General features: G+C 45.8%; 1 protein-coding gene across 7 annotated transcripts in view; it reads left to right on the forward strand.

Moving 5' to 3' along the window:
- The window catches only part of ARHGAP17 (Rho GTPase activating protein 17), a 44,412-nt gene that overhangs the window by 316 nt on the left and 27,283 nt on the right, over window positions 1–16,813 (forward strand). The gene's annotated exons all lie outside the window — the stretch shown is intronic.

Here is a 16,813-nt window from a genome sequence, read left to right on the forward strand (position 1 = left end):
GGTTGTTCGGAGCCGGGAGCGGGCTCTGGGCGGGTGTTTGCCCCGGCCCGCCGTGAAGTGGCGCCGTTCCGCTGGTACCGGGGCCTCCGTGTGCCCCGCTGTACGTGTTGTCAGCCCGCCGGTGGGGCGAGGGTGGTGGAGGCAGCGCGGGTCGGGGGGGGTTACCTGAAGGCACCCAGCGGGTTCTCTGGCCCTGAGTCCCCGTGTGCCTTCATGTGGTGTGGGTTCGGTCACACCACGAAGCTCATCCTCTGCGGCTGAGCTTCAACAGAAGGGACTGAAGTCTCTTAGGTCTGAGTGATATCTATTTACAGATGTCTGGGAAAGGTTTTCTTCTCCTTCTGTGGAGAGAAACCTGAGCAGACCCCAGGTGGGTCCTTAACCCGCAGCTCTTCTCCCTGCTGAAGCCTCAGTGCAACCTCACTGCCCCCTGAGGAGAGTTCTGTGTCCCCCACCCAGAAACTCCTCTCTGCTTTTAGCAAAAGCTTCATCTGGAAGCATGCACTGCTCCTGAAAAGTATCAGCTGCCGTTTTATCTGAGCTTATGTTTTCGTGGCCTGCACTCCAGTCACACACTTCACACGGTGGTTGTTTTCTCTGGGGCCTGCATACATCTAAACCAGGTCAAGTATGTCAGCTAATAATGGATAAGTAGGAGACTTTTACTGGGGTGTTGGTTTTGCTTTTAAAGAGCAGAACTTCTAGCTCGTCTTGTGCCCGTTCATTCGTGTTTGATGGAAAGTAATGGAGTTTTTTTGTTGTTGCGTATTGTCGGAGTGATTATTTTGTGTGTGTTGGGCCCACAGCTCCAAATCCCAAGTGGAATTTCAAGTAATCTGCGTTGTGCTGAGCAGGATAAACATCTCGGGCTGCTTTCAGCTTCCAGGGGCAAATGAATTAAAGCTGGAGATCTGTTCAGAGCCAGGAAGGGATTGGGAGGCTCCTGATGACCTTTGACTGGAAGCAGCTGAAACCTGTGGGAGCTGTGGCTGTCCCACAGTGAAGCTTCTCGGGGTGTGGTTGTCTGTGCAGGATCTTTGCTCCTGCAGCAAGTACCTGCGGGTGCCTCAGCAGCCTGGCTCCGCAGCAGTGGTGATAAAATACAGGCAAGAACCTGTAATTGGTTTTCATTAAAACTCTTTAAAATGACATGGACTGATTCAGTTTTATAAGCTTAATAGCTAGGTAATAAACTTAAACTGTTACTCTTCCCTGTTTTAGTTGGTATTAAATACAAGCACGTTTTTATTGCTTCTCTTTGCTGTGTGTTTTAATAATAACATATCTTAAGTTAGCTCTTAGTTAAGTATCTTTTAATAATGAAGTATCTCAAGTTAGTCATACGGATTCTTTACACAAGAATATGCAAACTTTTCTTTGAATTAAATAGAGGTAAGAAGACTCTGAACAGTGAGTGTAGTCGTAAAGCTTTGACCAGTGCTTTTTTGTGTGTAGATATATATCTGTATATATAGCAGTTATACCCTCATACTTGTAAGGGCTTTGAATGAACTAAACTGTCCCTTCCAGGGGTTCCTTTGCGTGGTCTTGGTAGCACAAACTGGTACTCACCCTTTTGTTGCTGACCTTCATATTTGATGCTTTCCAAGTTAAAGAAAAGTGCTTATGTTTGAGATAAATTTCAGCACTGTTGGGAACTTAATTTATGGAGGTGGTTTGGGGATGGGAGGGGAAGAAACAAAGCTCAGGAGGTTTGTGCTGGCTTTTGTGATGTCTGATGACTGCACATGTAGGAGCTGTAACAGTGGAAACTCGGTGAAGATGTTACCATGTTTCTCAAAGCAAAGAGTATTTGTGTGCATGACTGAGCATTGTTTTTTCTTAAACCTGTTTTTATCTGACTGTTGTCTGTGAAGAGGTTGAAAGTCATCATTTGCATTAGATGTTTGCTTAGATACAGTGTTTTAGATAGTGAGTGCATCAAGAAATGAAGCCTGATTAGACCAATCAGTGTACAAAGAAGGAGAAACGGTTCATTTCACAGTTCTGATCAAAGTTAACTTAAAAACCACTTTGTTTCAAGAGGTATCAACTGTGCTATTAATTAATTGGTGAATATTTAGTGCTGCTCATCTCCTTACACTTGTACGGGCCAAGCATTCCAATAATCACCGGGGTCTTACTTCATTTCCCAAAGTGCCGTCACTTAGCAGTGACAGATCTGTAACTGGTTTCACTTACAAGTATCAGGGCTGAAGCTGTTGGATTTCAGGTGGTGCTGCGTTCTGTAGTTGTGGTAAGCTCTGTAGAGCTTGTGGGAGCTACGACAGTCATCAGTGAGTAGGATCTTGCAGGCATTGTCTGGTTGTGTAAATGCCTTGAAGAGAAGCGGTGTTTGGAGGAGCAGTTTGAGCTGTGCTGGGGGTCACGTCCCCCCATCTCTGTAGGCTTTCTGCTTGGGGACATGATGTAAACTTACTTTCTCTGGGACATGTACCCTTCGATGTAATCTTTAACTGGCTGCTGCTTTTCATGGTCCTGTGTTTGGAAGGGATATCTTCTGCTGCTTTTTCACTCATTCAGAGCTTTTCTCACCATAATTGAGGGGAGGGAACACAGGGATGGTACCATGGGGTCAGCAAACCTTGGCTCTGCATCAGTGATGTGTCTTCACTGGGGTTTTGTTCCCCTTAACAGGGACATTTAACTCTCACATAATTCAGGACTTACTCCATCCAGCTTGCCATAGGTGTGAATGACATCCCAAGGTTGGCATTCTTGTCCTTTTACGATGAATATGTGACTTAAGGTCAGAGGAGTACCACCTGAGCATGGAAAATGGGATGGGAAAGAGCTTCCTTGAAGCAGAGCAATGGCATTTACAGGAAGCCTGTGAGTCTGCATGGATAGTATTCTATAGAATTACAAAATATATGTAGGAAACTAATTAAGGAGGGGATTAGCTGAGTGGAACAGGATTCCAGGATAATTAATAGATGTGTTAAATATTTTACAGCAATTACCTTGTGGATGTTGTTGGGTGCCATAAGACAAGTATTCAGTCTGTCACCAAGTACTTAGTTTTTATGTATTAGATCTGTTGTAAGTGCTGCAGGTGCTAGTGAGGGTTTCTGTTGAGGGGAACAACTCAAGCTCTCATTAACCTGCAGAGCAGAATATCAGTTTCTTGTCTGTTTAAACTTGGGGGAAAGAGGGAAATGAAACAAGATCATTTGCCTTTCATTGGAGCCTGGCAGCTCAAGTCTGGTCCCTTTGGTTTTGTTGACTGGTGCAAGGTACACTGGTGCTTTGCAGGGACTGCCCAAGGTGGCATCAGTGCTTTCTTAGGGCAGCTGTAGCTGGAGGAGCAAACCCTGGATCATGGCATGTGTCTTTCTCATGTCATCGTGAAGGATCTCCCGTTGAGTCACAGGCAGGTCAGGGCTGGGATGTGCAGTGGAGCAGAGGCACGGCTTACCGGGAAGTCACTTCCATATGAGCGGAGTTAATGCATCAGAATAAACTGGCACCTTGACCATGACAGATACCAGCGTATCACACAAAAGAACTAGCTCAAAGCTAATCTTCTTTTGAGCTCTACCCCAACTCCAGCCTACACAACTGGAAGTAGCTTGGAACTTGTAGTGAGGCTTAAAAAATGAAGGGGAGGAAGTGGAGAAGAAAAAGAGTAACTTTCATTCTGAACTTCCTGATTGTCAGCTGGCCTGTGATTCCCAGAGATGATCTCATGGGGTTGCTTTTAATGGGGGTTATGTATTAATTCCTCTAAACCTTCATCTGTTTTAAGGACCAAGGCTCGTATCCACTGATACGAGCGTATCTGTATGCACATTTCATGTGTGCTTCATCTGGGTACAGTGCGTTCCGAAATGGAAGTCGTGGAATGTGTTTCTGTAGGTGCCATCTTGTGTTGTGAGATGCTGCCTTCCTGCTGTGGGAAGCATCCCAGGGGTGCTTCCTGAGCAGATCCTCCTCCTGGCGGATCAGCTCTGTGTTAGGCTCAGAAATCATAGGCAGGATTACATTATGTACACCATCAACAAGGTAATTGTTCAGTATCTGTAAGTGCTTGTCTTCTCTTCATACCCATTTATAAATGACAAAGGGAGACAGGTTTTGGTGAGAAGCTCAACAGCTATTCCACTTTATAGCTGCAGTCATCTCTACTGAAAATAAATGTTCAGAGGCATTATTATTAAAGGCTTTCAAGTGACACTTTAATAAGCATTCAAACTGCGTGGCTAAGTAATTTATGTGAGGAATGAGTCCACAGAGGGGTTTGTATCACACTGTTTACTTACAGAGCACCAGGCTGGTAATCAATGGCACTTGTTAGGCTGTGTAACATTGTGAGTTGGGCTTTCCTGCCTCTGGGGACACAGCTGTGGATGTTGTGCCCATCAATTTCATTTTCCATCTTTCAGGTACAATCAGCAGAATAATGTACAGGTTAAAAATTGCTCCAGCCAACCCGTCTGGAAGGTGCAGGGCTGGTGCAGTCGTGTCAGGTCGACACTGCTGGACGGGTGGATATACTCGCTGTCTGCTCAAGAGATACTCTATCTGCCCTTAGGCTGTTGCAGTAATTTAAACCAGGGACAGGCAGATCTGACTAATTAGAAATCTGAAAGAGGCCACAACCAACCATAGATCTTTTGTTATGCAAGAAGCTAACTTCTGTAGCTTCTTCACTAGTTTTCCACCATTTAAACACAACTTCTTGTGTACAGATAGGTTTTTCCAGGCCCTGTATGCATGACATTACCATGACACAAGGGGAGTATTTGAACGTATCTTTTAATAGCTCATGCCCTGCATAAAAGTTGCAGTGCTGAACTATATTTAGGATTTCTTCAAGCCACTTGGCAACGTGTAAGTTGTGAGTTGGGGTTGGTGTGGTTGTAACATCACTATTACATTGTGTTAAATGTTGTGTTAGAATGCCTGGTAGTGAATGATTGTTCAGCGAGGAGCTGCCTACGCTTGCTTTGTACGGGGGAAAACCTGCTGGGAAGTGACAACTTTTAGTGGTGCTTCATGGGAAAAGCAGATGCCCCATGTTATTAATTTTTCATTCCTGCTAAAGTGTTATCCATTGATCCCAGTCTTTTACAGAATTGTCCTGTGAATCATTTCTTAAAGAGGTTCTTTTACTCCTTCATCTTTTGGTGATAGTACTTTGTAAGCTAGCTTTTACAAACATCCAGGGTGGTAAAACAAGAGTGCACTCACCTCTGATAAGCCCAAACCACTTAAATCAGTGTAATATTAACCCTACAAGGCCATTTAATGTCCAAGAAATAGTTCTTTAATGTTTTTCTAGATCTTATTTGGAAAACGCAATGATTGTGACCCCAATATTTGAAAACTCGTGGCTCACCCAAGCATCCTTTAAAAGGTTACCCATGATAAGCGTTACTTGCTTGGAATGCTTGTTGTCATTGGCAGAGATCTGTGGAAAAGTGGTAAACAACATTGAAATATTCATATTTATGGGCAGGGGAGAGCCTGCTTTGTGCTTGGTCTTTTAGGCTGGCATTTGGCTGCAGCTGAGTGCTCATGAAAAGGAAAAGCAAAATCTCATGTCCGTGTTTAGAAGAGTTATCTTAAACATTTCCTGTTTATCTCCAAATGAAGTTCGAGGTCTCTTTAATGAGAAAATTGACTTAGATCTTTCTGGAAGGCAGATTAATTCAATGACAGGTTTAAAGGCTTGGAGGAGATTGAATTAGGGCAGATCTGTTTCCCTGAGCATGTGCAGGCGCCTGGGCTCTGTGCAACTGTCAGGGACTGATTGAAATAAAATGTGTGTGATTGCTAAAGCACTTGTATACGAATAGGAAAGGGAATGCATTATCTAAACATCTGTGTGGTAGCAGCCTGGCTGTTGAACAGGCAGAGTAAGGAGGAGGTAAGCTTGATACTGACTGAGACACTGGAGCTGGCTCCATAAACTGTTCATTACCTCTTGGCTGCTGCCGGGCTCCTGTATGGGCTCCACAGCAGCACAAAACGTCATGAAATGGCGTTTCCATGTGAGATGTAAGCAAAGAACCAACAGTTTCCCCTTTAACACCACAGCTCAGCCCCAGCAGGAGCAACAGAGCTCCTTGGTATCTGCGTATTTATCTGTTTCCTGCGCCCTTTGGGGAGCTCGGACACAATGTAATGCCTTATGCAGCTTGGGAATCTGATTTTTCTAACAGCACAAACTTCCAATTATAGGAAACATGCAGCTATTATGTTTTCAGTTTGGGGCTGCTTCTGGTGGTAAGACTTGGCACTCGTTGATGTATTTGTGACTGCCATTAATGCAGCAAGAAACGGAAGAGCTTGGGGATGTGAATTGTGTCCAGGCTGTGGTCTAGGTTAAGTTTTGTGAGCAGGTCTGTTAATCCCATCGGTGAGTGTACCCTTCGAAGAAGATTGCTATAGCCAAAGGAAAAATGACTTGAATTGAAGCTGAAGACTTCGTAGTGACTTTCTTCAGTTGTGTCTCAGAGGACAGGCTCTGAGCTGGTGAGGTCTGTAAGGCTGGTGCTGCTGGTGAGAAGCTGCGTTGCTGTATGGGAACCCCTGCTAAGAAGAGACGTTTTGTGTGGGAGCAGATGGTCAAGAAGGAAAGCAGTGTTTCTGCCCTGCTTTTAGGTGTTCCTCCAAGGTCTGTAAAGGCAGTCAGTATATCAGTGTCTCTTAACTCTTCAGGGACCAGGGTGCTCCCCAGCTGGTTTAAAGTGTAGGTTTGTTAAGAATCCTCAAGATTAGAAACCATTAATAAATGATGCTGTGTTTTGAAGAAGCTTATTTCCCTGCGGAAGCTGTTTGCTGTGTCCTGCTGTGCTCTTGGTGCATTGCAGGGTCCTGTATCCAGAAAACCACCGTGTGAAACTGTCTAGATACTTCCCATTGCAGTTGTGCTCTTGCAGGGCAGCACCAGCTTTTAAATTGATGAGTAAGTATTTGCTCAGCCTCAGATTAAAAAGCCTCATCGCTTGTGATCCGATTCCAGACCACATGAAAACCTTGGAGTGCCCTGACGGGGCCGCATCTGCCTTGCCCAATGTCAGGGGCCACAAGCAGGATCTGCAGGAAGGGCGTGATGCTTGGGTATCCCAGATGCTTGTGGCTGCCAGTTGTGTCTGCCTTGGAAGGTTCTGGAGCCAGAGGTGGCTTCTGATGTCTGACAGCACCAGAAGCCACCTCTGAAGCAGCGGGTGACATTCATACCTGATGTCTGATAGTACCAAGCGTGTGGTGGTCCCTGTGTTGGCTGCATCATCATTGCTACGTGGAAGTCTGCCTTACCCACCAACTAGAGACTGCGTTGGAGCTGTGGCCTGCTCCCCTGCTTCTCAGAAAACCAAACTCTGGTAGTGTCAGCTATTTGTTGTAACTTTAAGTGAATCTTGTATGAGACAGTCATGCTCCTCTGTGCCCGCAGTGGGTGAGGATGAGGCTCTTGAGTGCATTACCTTGTTTTTCTGAGCAGTGGGTGCTTCCGGAGTAGATGAAGCTTCACTGATTTTGCTTCCCCTTAATAGAGGCAGAAATGGTTTTCAGACTTACATAACCAGTTCTGGTATTTGGTGGTGAAGAGTGACTTGGTTTAGTTGTGCTAAATTTCATTGACTTGAAGGCACCTTAATAAGACATTGTGCTTTCCAGTAGGGAGCTAGCTAAATCCTCTTGGTGAGAAAAGTTACAACTCTGTGGCAGAGGCTGAGTGGGCAGCGTGTAAAATACTTGAGATTTTTTTGTTGCAGAAAAAGAAATTAAAAGATTCCAATCTCAGGGATTTGAGGGATATTGACCTCCTGCGTGCGTGTCCTCATCTCCTTTGGCTCTGTTCGCATGCTACTGCTTGATGAAACAGATCAGGGAACTCATAAAATCATACAATCCCAGAGTGGTTTGGCTTGGAAAGGACCTTAAAGCTCCTCCAGCTCCAACCGCTGCCACAGGCAGGGACACCTTCCCCTAGAGCAGCTTGCTCCAAGCCCTGTCCTGCCTGGCCTTGAAGATCACCAGGGATGGGGCAGCCACAGCTTCTCTGGGCAGCCTGTGCCGAAGAAGGGAGTGTCTGTCTCTGGAAAGCTCAGTCTTACGTTGCCTTAAAATGATGGATAGAATGTCCTTTTTGTGCAGATATTGGGTGGTTTCACAAGCATTTAAAGGCTCTGAGGCAGCCAGAATGATCCTGCCAAGCCCAGCACTTTGGGCTGGTGTCACAGCACATAACCGGAGCCTGAGTCACTCTCCCTGGCCTGGACCTGTGCAACTGTGGTGTGGAGGACCAAAGGGAAGCTGAAAGAGTAGGAAAGGATGTGTTGTCAGGGGTGTTAGGTGCATCTGAGGTGGAGGCTTTGGTGTGAAGGTAAAAATATGCTTGTTGTGAGAGCTGCTCAGCACAGGGGCAGCTGGGCACCTGCACTCATAGGTACAGCCCGATTCTTCTTGCATTTATTCATTTAAACCATATAATCCTGGGGTTACCCTGTTTGTGGATGAAGCTGAGATTCCCTCATTCTAACCTTATCTGATGGTGGCTCTTCCGAGCAAGTAACTTTAATATCAGTTTATACCCAGAGTCAAAAGCCTAAAATAGTTATGATTTAATCTACTAAAATAAGTGGAAGTGATTTACTGAGTGGTTTCAGTCCAGTACTGTAATGTGACACTTGGAATCTATGAAAGCAAACGTATTTCTTAGATACTCCCATGGTATTTTTAGGTTATGATAATGAATCTGTGCCCAGAACTGCTCTTCAGAGGTCCTTGTATTGGCAAATGAAGTGCCAAATATATAGGAGGTGGCTCAATGAAGAGTGTCTTAATGTGTTACAAATATATTCTAATATTAGGCACTGTTTCCAGAAGGAAAGGTTTCATAACTTAAAAGAAGTAGGTCCATTTTTGGTGTATAATGAGAACCCCATGACCCATGTTGGGCCTTGCATAAGGCATCAGTTACCTGGCTCCATTTGCCACAGCTCTGATCCGAAACCTGCAGGAGTTTAACACTGGCAATTAATAAACCGGGTAAGGTGCGGCTGATCCCTGGTAATTCACAACCAAGGAGCATCACAGTGCTTGGTGGTGACACACCAAGTGATTTGAACAGCTCCCTGTGCTTGATTACCTCATGTTCAGGGCTGCCTCGTGGTTGCAGGTACCAGTCTTGACAGGAAAGCTAAATTTGATCCTCAGCGCCTGTTGTGCTAAAAGCAGCACTGGTGTCTAGACAAGAAGAATATGGGGAACTTCCACGTAGCCTTTTTATCTGCAAGGTTGCTTTGTTGACTGAATTGGAACATTTTGGTTAAAATGTATTCCTTAGGAACCGGATAGCCTTAAAAGCTCTGAGATTACCAGGGCTGATGGAAGCCTCGGGATAGTTGCGCATCTCTGCTTGGACAGTGCCGCTGTCTCCACAGGAAGCGTGTTCAGGAATACCGGGTGAGGTCACGAGTTGTGCTCCTGAGTGAGGTGGAGCCTATTTTTCCTTGACACAGATTGTTTTCTTGTGAAGTTAGTTGCATTGCAGAGCGACAGGAACATCCTGGAGTGAATCAAGTAAGGATGAGTAATACCCAAATTGGTTTCAGGGGAGAAGGATCAATGGAGGAAAAGGTTTTTCCTTCTGTCTTACGAGTTCTGCTGTGCCAGAAATTGCTGGAGTGAGGCTTTTATACAGATACACGCACTGGCTGTATTGCTGTTTCTAAAGATCCCCAGGGCACTTCCAGAACAGGAATTAATAAAAGGACAACTGGTAACTGGTACAGCTGAGCCTTGCGCAGAGGTGGGTCATTGTTGAGAGCTGCAGTGCTATTGCAGCACGTCCCTTGTGGCATGCAGTTGTACACACATCCTTGGTGACAGAGTTAAGGCTACAGAAAACTGCTTCAGCCAGTGGCAGGAAAATGCAGTTACAAAGGTTGGCCTTTCTTAGAAGATAAATCTCCTTGCATGCAGATTTGGAAGTTGTGGCTGTGATACGGCTTTGCAAAGTGCAGTAGTTACTCAAATGCGAACCTTTTGGGCTTCTGTGAACTACCTATCAAGCAATGGATGGGAAATGTTAATCCACATGCTGAAAAGTTCTGTGTTCTGTAGAAAATGAAGGTAGAAAGGTATCACTTTCATGCGGAAAAATGAAGGTGTGAGCTAAACTGCTGCAGCTTCTGTTTCAGTGGAGCATTTAACTGGCTTGTGTTGCTCTGAGCTGATTTAATACGCAGATTAAGTGTTCTGAACTGATGTTTTTTGTAGGAATGGAACAGTAGGGTAGAGTAATCCTGGATTTGTAACAGCAGGTCCAAGTGTGTGCTCAAGTGCAGCTACAAGTTGTTAAACCTTGATCAGAATATTAGTCTGGGGCTTGTATTTCCTTCTGGGAAATCTAGCAATAGAATTAACTTTGTTTCCTGTTGGAACAGCAAAAAGCATCATGTGCAGCACATGGCAGGGTGGTGATGATGTGGGGCTGTCTGTTACACACAGCAATAGGCTCTGTATGCGCTGTATCTGAGCGGTATAAACCCATATATGTATAGTCAGTGCCCTAAACCCAGTAATTGGAGGAGTTGTCTCAGTTACAGGCTAATTGTGGGACTTAGCTCAGAAACTTGCTTTCCTGTTGGTGAAACATAATAGAAGGTTCAGGCATTAAGCGTTAATCATGGCTGAAATCAGTGCAGAGGCTTCACTGTGAAGGAGTAAGCACAAAGAATGATCCCTGTTTTGTCACTAACCTGTTGGTTTTATCTAGCTTCAGGTCCCTGAATTCCCTTATACTTGTTTTACTGGTAGATCAAAGCTCCCAGCTCCTCCTGGCATTTGTACTTTCTATTCCTACTTCATTGTTCTGCCTTTTCTGTGTTTCCTTGTTTTGCTTCTTGTGTTGATTCAGTCTGGTTCCTTTTCAAAGGCTTTCTCTTGCCAGTTTTGTGAATCCCCAGGCTTAAAATAGACCTGTCTGGACAGCGGATTAAATTGAGAACAGCGTTACCTTTGGTGCAATGTGCATTTCTGGATTGGAGTTTTTGACACTTATGCAAGGTAAAATGTAGCTGAAAGGTCCTGCCAAAAGGCAAAAAAGCAAACAAATGTGTAAAAACCACCCAGGATTATTTTTTTTTAAGCAGTTCAGTGTATTTTGCTCATTCCTGTATTGCATATTTTTCCTATTCAAGCATGTCTGTACTGTAAGAAGTTTGTCTTTGCACAAGGTGGTCCTGCTCCTTGGAGGCTTTTCCAGTGCCTGACAATGCAGGACTTCTGGTAAAAGAAATGATAACGTTTAAAAGTGGCTTAAGTTAGAGGGGCCATCCCCGTGGTTTGTGCCTAGATGGAAAGTTCAGGCCGTGTTTGAGGGATTTCTGGTGGGTGGTTGAGGTTTTTTCCCTTCTCAAATGTGAAGGAGTTCTCATGTCAGCAGGTGGTTTGGCAAGAGGCTGCTCCTCGCCTAAAAATAGAAGCTGCCAAACCCACACGAAGGAAATTCATGAGCCATTCTCTTACCTAGGAACATCAGTTGCTGCCTTAACTCTGTGGTCAGGGTGTACAACTGCAGCAGTGCTCTTGCTGTCAAGCCTCCATTCCCTAGTGTCCTTCCATTTACTGCCACTGGCACAGGGTGCCCAGAGAAGCTGTGGCTGCCCCATCCCTGGCAGTGTTCAAGGCCAGGTTGGACACAGGGGCTTGGAGCAAGCTGCTCTGGTGGAAGGTGTCCCTGCCCATGGCAGAAGTCGGAGATGAGCTTTAAGGTCCCTTTAACCCAAACCAGGCTGGGATTCTGTGGTTCTTTGTGCTTGTGAAGTTAATCTGATTGAAAAATAGGGTTTCTTCCACCCAAGTTAGTTTTCAGCCAGGTCGGTCCTTGGAGCGGGTGACTACTGGCAGATGCTTGTGCCAGGCCCAGGGGGATGTGAGGAACAGAGGGTGGTAGGAGGGGGGGGGACACACCACAGCTTTGGTCAGCAGCTGATGTCGCCTCTTGTCAGTGAAGTGTTGGCCCCAGGGTGCAGTTTCATGATCAGTCTGAGCTGCTCTCAGGTAGCTGAAGGGGACAGATTCCCCTCTGGCTGTGCTGGTTCCAGCTCCCCTGCCTGGGGACAGGGGTGGTGCAGCCATGGGGTGGCCCAGGACAACAGGAAACCAGTAATTTATTGCATGTAATTCCAGCCAGAGCTGCCTGTGTCTGCCAGTGGTACAGGGGAAGGCTATGGGGGCCTGTCCCTGAACTTGGGGAAGAGGAACTGCTTCACATAGGATTCCTGAAAGGAAAAGGATGTAGGGAATCATGCGAGGGAGGGAATCCAACCTCTGCTCCTTGCCATGGGTTTGATGTGATGGTAACTGGAGCTGGCCCAACTGAAGGCTGCTGTGGAGAGCTGGGGTGAGCAGCTCAGCAGGGGCAGCCCTGGGAGAGGAGGTGGCTGCAGGCACCTTTATTACTGCTCTTCAGCCGGGTTAATTTTCAAGCAGAGCTGGTGCTCCGGTGGGACTCTGGCTGCTGCAGAAGCACAAAGGTGGGATTCCCATTCTGGTGCCAGCTACGTTGGTGCTGGTATTGTAACACTGCCCATGAGGTGTTGAGGAATGGCAAACTCAGTAATGAGTTAGACAGCGGAGCAGAAAGCAACCTCTTACATCAAAACTGTACCCAGCTAATTTTAGATAGAGCTCTTCTCCATCAGTAAAAGGTTGTTGCTTGCTCGGAGGAGGGAAAGACCTTGTGTGAAAACAAACAATATAGATAAATAGTGGGCAGTTAAATATTGAAGCCAGTTGTTTACTAAGAGATGGTGTGAGGGTGTTTATGTACCTTTGTTAATGAATTACATCAATAACTTGTTTGAAAAGCTCAAGTTTTGTAGTAATCTTAAATAGGGTGCACCTAGCATGGGAAATGTGAAACTGATGTGAACTAGCAGGCTAGCAGCAGGTATTTGAGTTGCTGGGACAGTAGTCAACTGGAAGCACTCAGTTGTAAATTGAATTTGTATCCAGAAGTTAAAAGCTCTCAGTGTCCTCAGGCTACTCACTGAAACATCGCTTCTTTCATCAAGTAATTGCTTTAAATCCAGTTCTGTGTTTAAACCACAATCATGGTTTTGCTGTAAGTTCAACTTAGGTTTAACTAATTCTTGGTGTGTGTGGCTCAGTAATCTTTCTGGATCTGTTAGGCTTAACTGAAGAGTATCAAACTGCACCGTATTTGGTTTAATTCTCAGTACCTAACTTGAAAACCAAGTTATTTTACAGGGAGGGTTGGAGCTCTGAAGGGCAGCACAGGGCCTCACTGCAGTCACTGCACCTCCAAGAGTGGCCCTAAAATAGGATTTGGCGTGAGCCATGGTTGTTCTAAACAGCTAAATTTACTGCCCTGCTTGGGAGGGGAGCCTTGGATCCGTTTCACTGAGGAAGGAATTTCAGATCCCCTAATGTGAACAGTCTGTCATGGGTTTCCCTGCGAAGGAGCAGCCTGCCTTCTCTCCAAGATGATTATCTTCCTAAAGCCTGGCCTGCCTTTAATTAGAGCAAGCAGGCTTCATGCCTCAGCACCGGGTGAGGAGATTATCAGAGACATCAAAGTTGCAGCTTTTAGATTGAGGCACTGAGCAAAGCTTGATGGAGGAACTCAATGAGGAAATGAAGGAGGAAGACAGGAGCAGCAATCTTTATCTATTTATTGAGGCCTGAATTGGAGTTGTGCAGCTCCTGGGCTTCTGGAGATACAGATCTTGATTAATGAAACATTTTGGTGCCTTGGAGGTGATGCTCCATGTTTTAAAGCACTTCTAAAGGATTAGTAACTGTATGGGTTAAAATGACTTGAGTGTCACTTCAGTATGAAAGCTGGTTCTGCACCAAGGACTGTCCATAGGAAGTGAGCTGGAGGGTGTCTCCTCTGCTGTGATTTCTGCTGCTAAAGCACCTGATTGACAGCAGAAGCATTTTAATACTTGTGCAGAAGTGTATGTGGTTAATTTGGGTGGAAAACAGGCATAGCAGGCAAACTCAGTCGAATGGGTGGCTGGTTGTGAGTGGTGCTCCCTGCATACTAATACTGAAAGTGGTGGTTATCATCTGACAGTCACTCTGGTTTTAAATTGTTAAAAATAACTCTGAGAATATTGGTACTTACCCTTGGGTCATGCTGGTTTCAACCGCACAGAGGATCCCAGTTCGGCACCTTTACTCCCTATGTGAATTCTGGGCTTTTTGAGTCAAAACCGGATTAATCTGGGGCTTGTGTGATGTAAGGAACGTGGTTTCTCTGGTACTTGGCCAAACACGTTTCTGCTGTGGCGCGTCTTCAGAACGCTGTGCAGGTGGAGCCAGACTCCTCCATCAAGCTGAGTATTGCCACGGGCTGCCAAAGGAAGCAAAATTAATCCTTTGTAATAAAGTGGGTTTGAAAAGTGGCTTTTAATGTATGTGTTTATGAAGGCCACGGGTGTAGGAAATAAGGTTCCTGCATCACCTCAATTTCTTACAGCCAAAACCAAGCAAAAAGGAAGGAAGATACCACTATAAATACTGATCTATTTCATGTTTGGGTACTGACTGCAGCAGTCGCTTCAGTGTACAGTGAATGGTACTCAGGAGCTTCCTCGCTGAAAAGGCATCACTGGTTTCTCTCTGGTCTTGTTCAGCTGTTTCAGCTCTTTCACCAGATTGAAGCTTTCATTTAGTCTTAAAACTGACATATTTGATAATCAAGCTCCATAAACTTGGATTATGAAATACAGGGTTCATCCAGCTTGGGAGGGAAGCCTGTTCCTGGAATTCAGTATGACATCAGATGAGGAAAGCTGAACCACCTTTGAGTTGCATTTTCTATGCAGTCTCTCTTATTGAATGTGAAAAAAGTGAACCTTTTAGAAGGGAAATTGTCACCTAATTCTGCATTCCTTGTTTTGGAACAGAGCTGCTGATTCTTTCACTTTTTCCTGGCAGCAAATCCTGCCTATTGTATGTGGAAAGCAGGCAGGATGTGCTGCCAGCCCGGTGAAGGTGCTCTGAAGTGTTAACTCGCCAGCCAGCGGAGCTAATCTGGTTACTCCTGGTAACAAACAACTGCTTTGTTTAGGGAAAACCAGGCAGCAGGGAAGGCTGGCTTTAACTCTGGCTCATGGTTCGGGTGGATTCTCCTTGCTTCCACTGAAATCTTTCCAGAAATCAGGAATGTGGACGTGTTTTCTTGTGAGCTGCCCTCCTGCGGCATCACCTTCCGCCAGCTCCTCCTCCCATCGCAGCGCATGAGTCAAGGTTTCTGTTTCCACTTTGACATCTGAACTGAGTCACTTGTTCTGTTGTGAATGTCCAGGGTTTTGTGGCTCTTCATGTTAGGTTTGCTCTTGTTGCTTCCTTGTTAACCTTTCGGGAGTGGAAATTTCTACTGGATCCGTAGCTTTGACCTGCTTTGGAGATCAGGCCCTGGGTCAGGGAGCCCCAGTGGTGAGCAGGACCCTGCTGTGAAGCCAGTGAGACCTCAGCTTTTGTTTTGGTGAAGCTTTATTGCATTAAATCTTCAGTGCTGGTGTAATAGAGCTTCTTCATTTCACATAGGGAAATGTAAATTCTTCCTCTGTGGAAGAGAAACACTTCTATCTTAGGAATCCTCATCTGCTGTTTCCAGATGTACAGAGGAGGCTTCTGGCCTGAGAGTGTGAAGGAGCTGTACAATGAAAAAGTGAGGGGATGAGTTTTAAAGCTGTGGGGTGAGAGCTGGTCTGCACATCCTGCTCTAGGCTGAGCCAGGCAGGAAGCTGAGCTGAAGGGCTTTCCCCGAAGGGAGGAGAGAAATAAAACAAATGATGCCATAAAACAGAGTGGGCCAATACACTTTAAATGTCCCTGCAAGCTAAGGTGTTGTAATTAAGGTGTCTGCAATAAAAAATACACTTTTCCCACTCCCAAACCTCTTGGGTTTTTGCTTGGAGTGAGTTAAAGGTAATTACTCATGGCCATGCCATCCCCAAATAGAAATGGCACCAGCATTGATGTGGCATGGCACATTTCATGTTAAGTATGCTATTTGCTGTCTTGGAAAGAAAAGCTGTGTGGAGAATCAGTCTGGCAACAAAAAGGTTGTTGAAGATGACGGTTCCTCAGTGTTAGGGTATCAGAAAGGGAGAAGCTATAAGTGCTCAGGTGTCTTGGCTGTCATTCACCAGCCGAGCTGTACTCAGAGCGTGACCTGCTCTTTGCTGCTTGTCCCACCCCAGAGCTGTGTCAGGTTGGTTGTCCCGGGGTGGATTTTTGGAGCTGATTTGGCTGAGAAGTAACTGTTCCTGTCAGCTTATTTCCAGTCAGCTCGGCTGCCTGAGCTGGCTTAGGGCTGAACCCGTTGTACCAGTGCAGGAGGGTGAGGAGACGAAGCTGCCACCCGCTCGTGCAGGATGTTGCACTCTCTCAGTGTGAAAAGCAGTATTTGTTTTACTGAATTCAGTAGCTTTATCCTCTTCATTTGGTAGGGGGGTAACTGTAGCTGTAACAAATGATTGTTCAGGGTTGGTTTTAAAAGCAGCCTTTTAAAAGGCAGTGCCCAATTTTAATTGGAAAACTTTGTGCCAGTTGATGTGTATCCAGGGTCTGGTGTCACAGGTACCCTGACCCTGTGCTGTGGCAGCCAAACCTCAGTTCTCAGAGACCTTCCTTTCCCATGGGACCAGCTCCATTCCTGTTTCCAGAGCCCGTGCCAGCCCAGCAGCTCTGCTCTGACCAGCCCTGGGGTGCAATGCCAAGCCCTGTGCAGTCCAGCATCCCCCAGGCTCCTGCTTATGCCCCATCACGCCAACACCACAGATGGCACCGGAGG

This window comes from Pezoporus occidentalis, unplaced genomic scaffold (assembly GCF_034315485.1).
Source record: "Pezoporus occidentalis ecotype Australia unplaced genomic scaffold, CSIRO_AGI_Poc_V1 ctg178, whole genome shotgun sequence".
Lineage (NCBI taxonomy): Eukaryota > Metazoa > Chordata > Aves > Psittaciformes > Psittacidae > Pezoporus > Pezoporus occidentalis.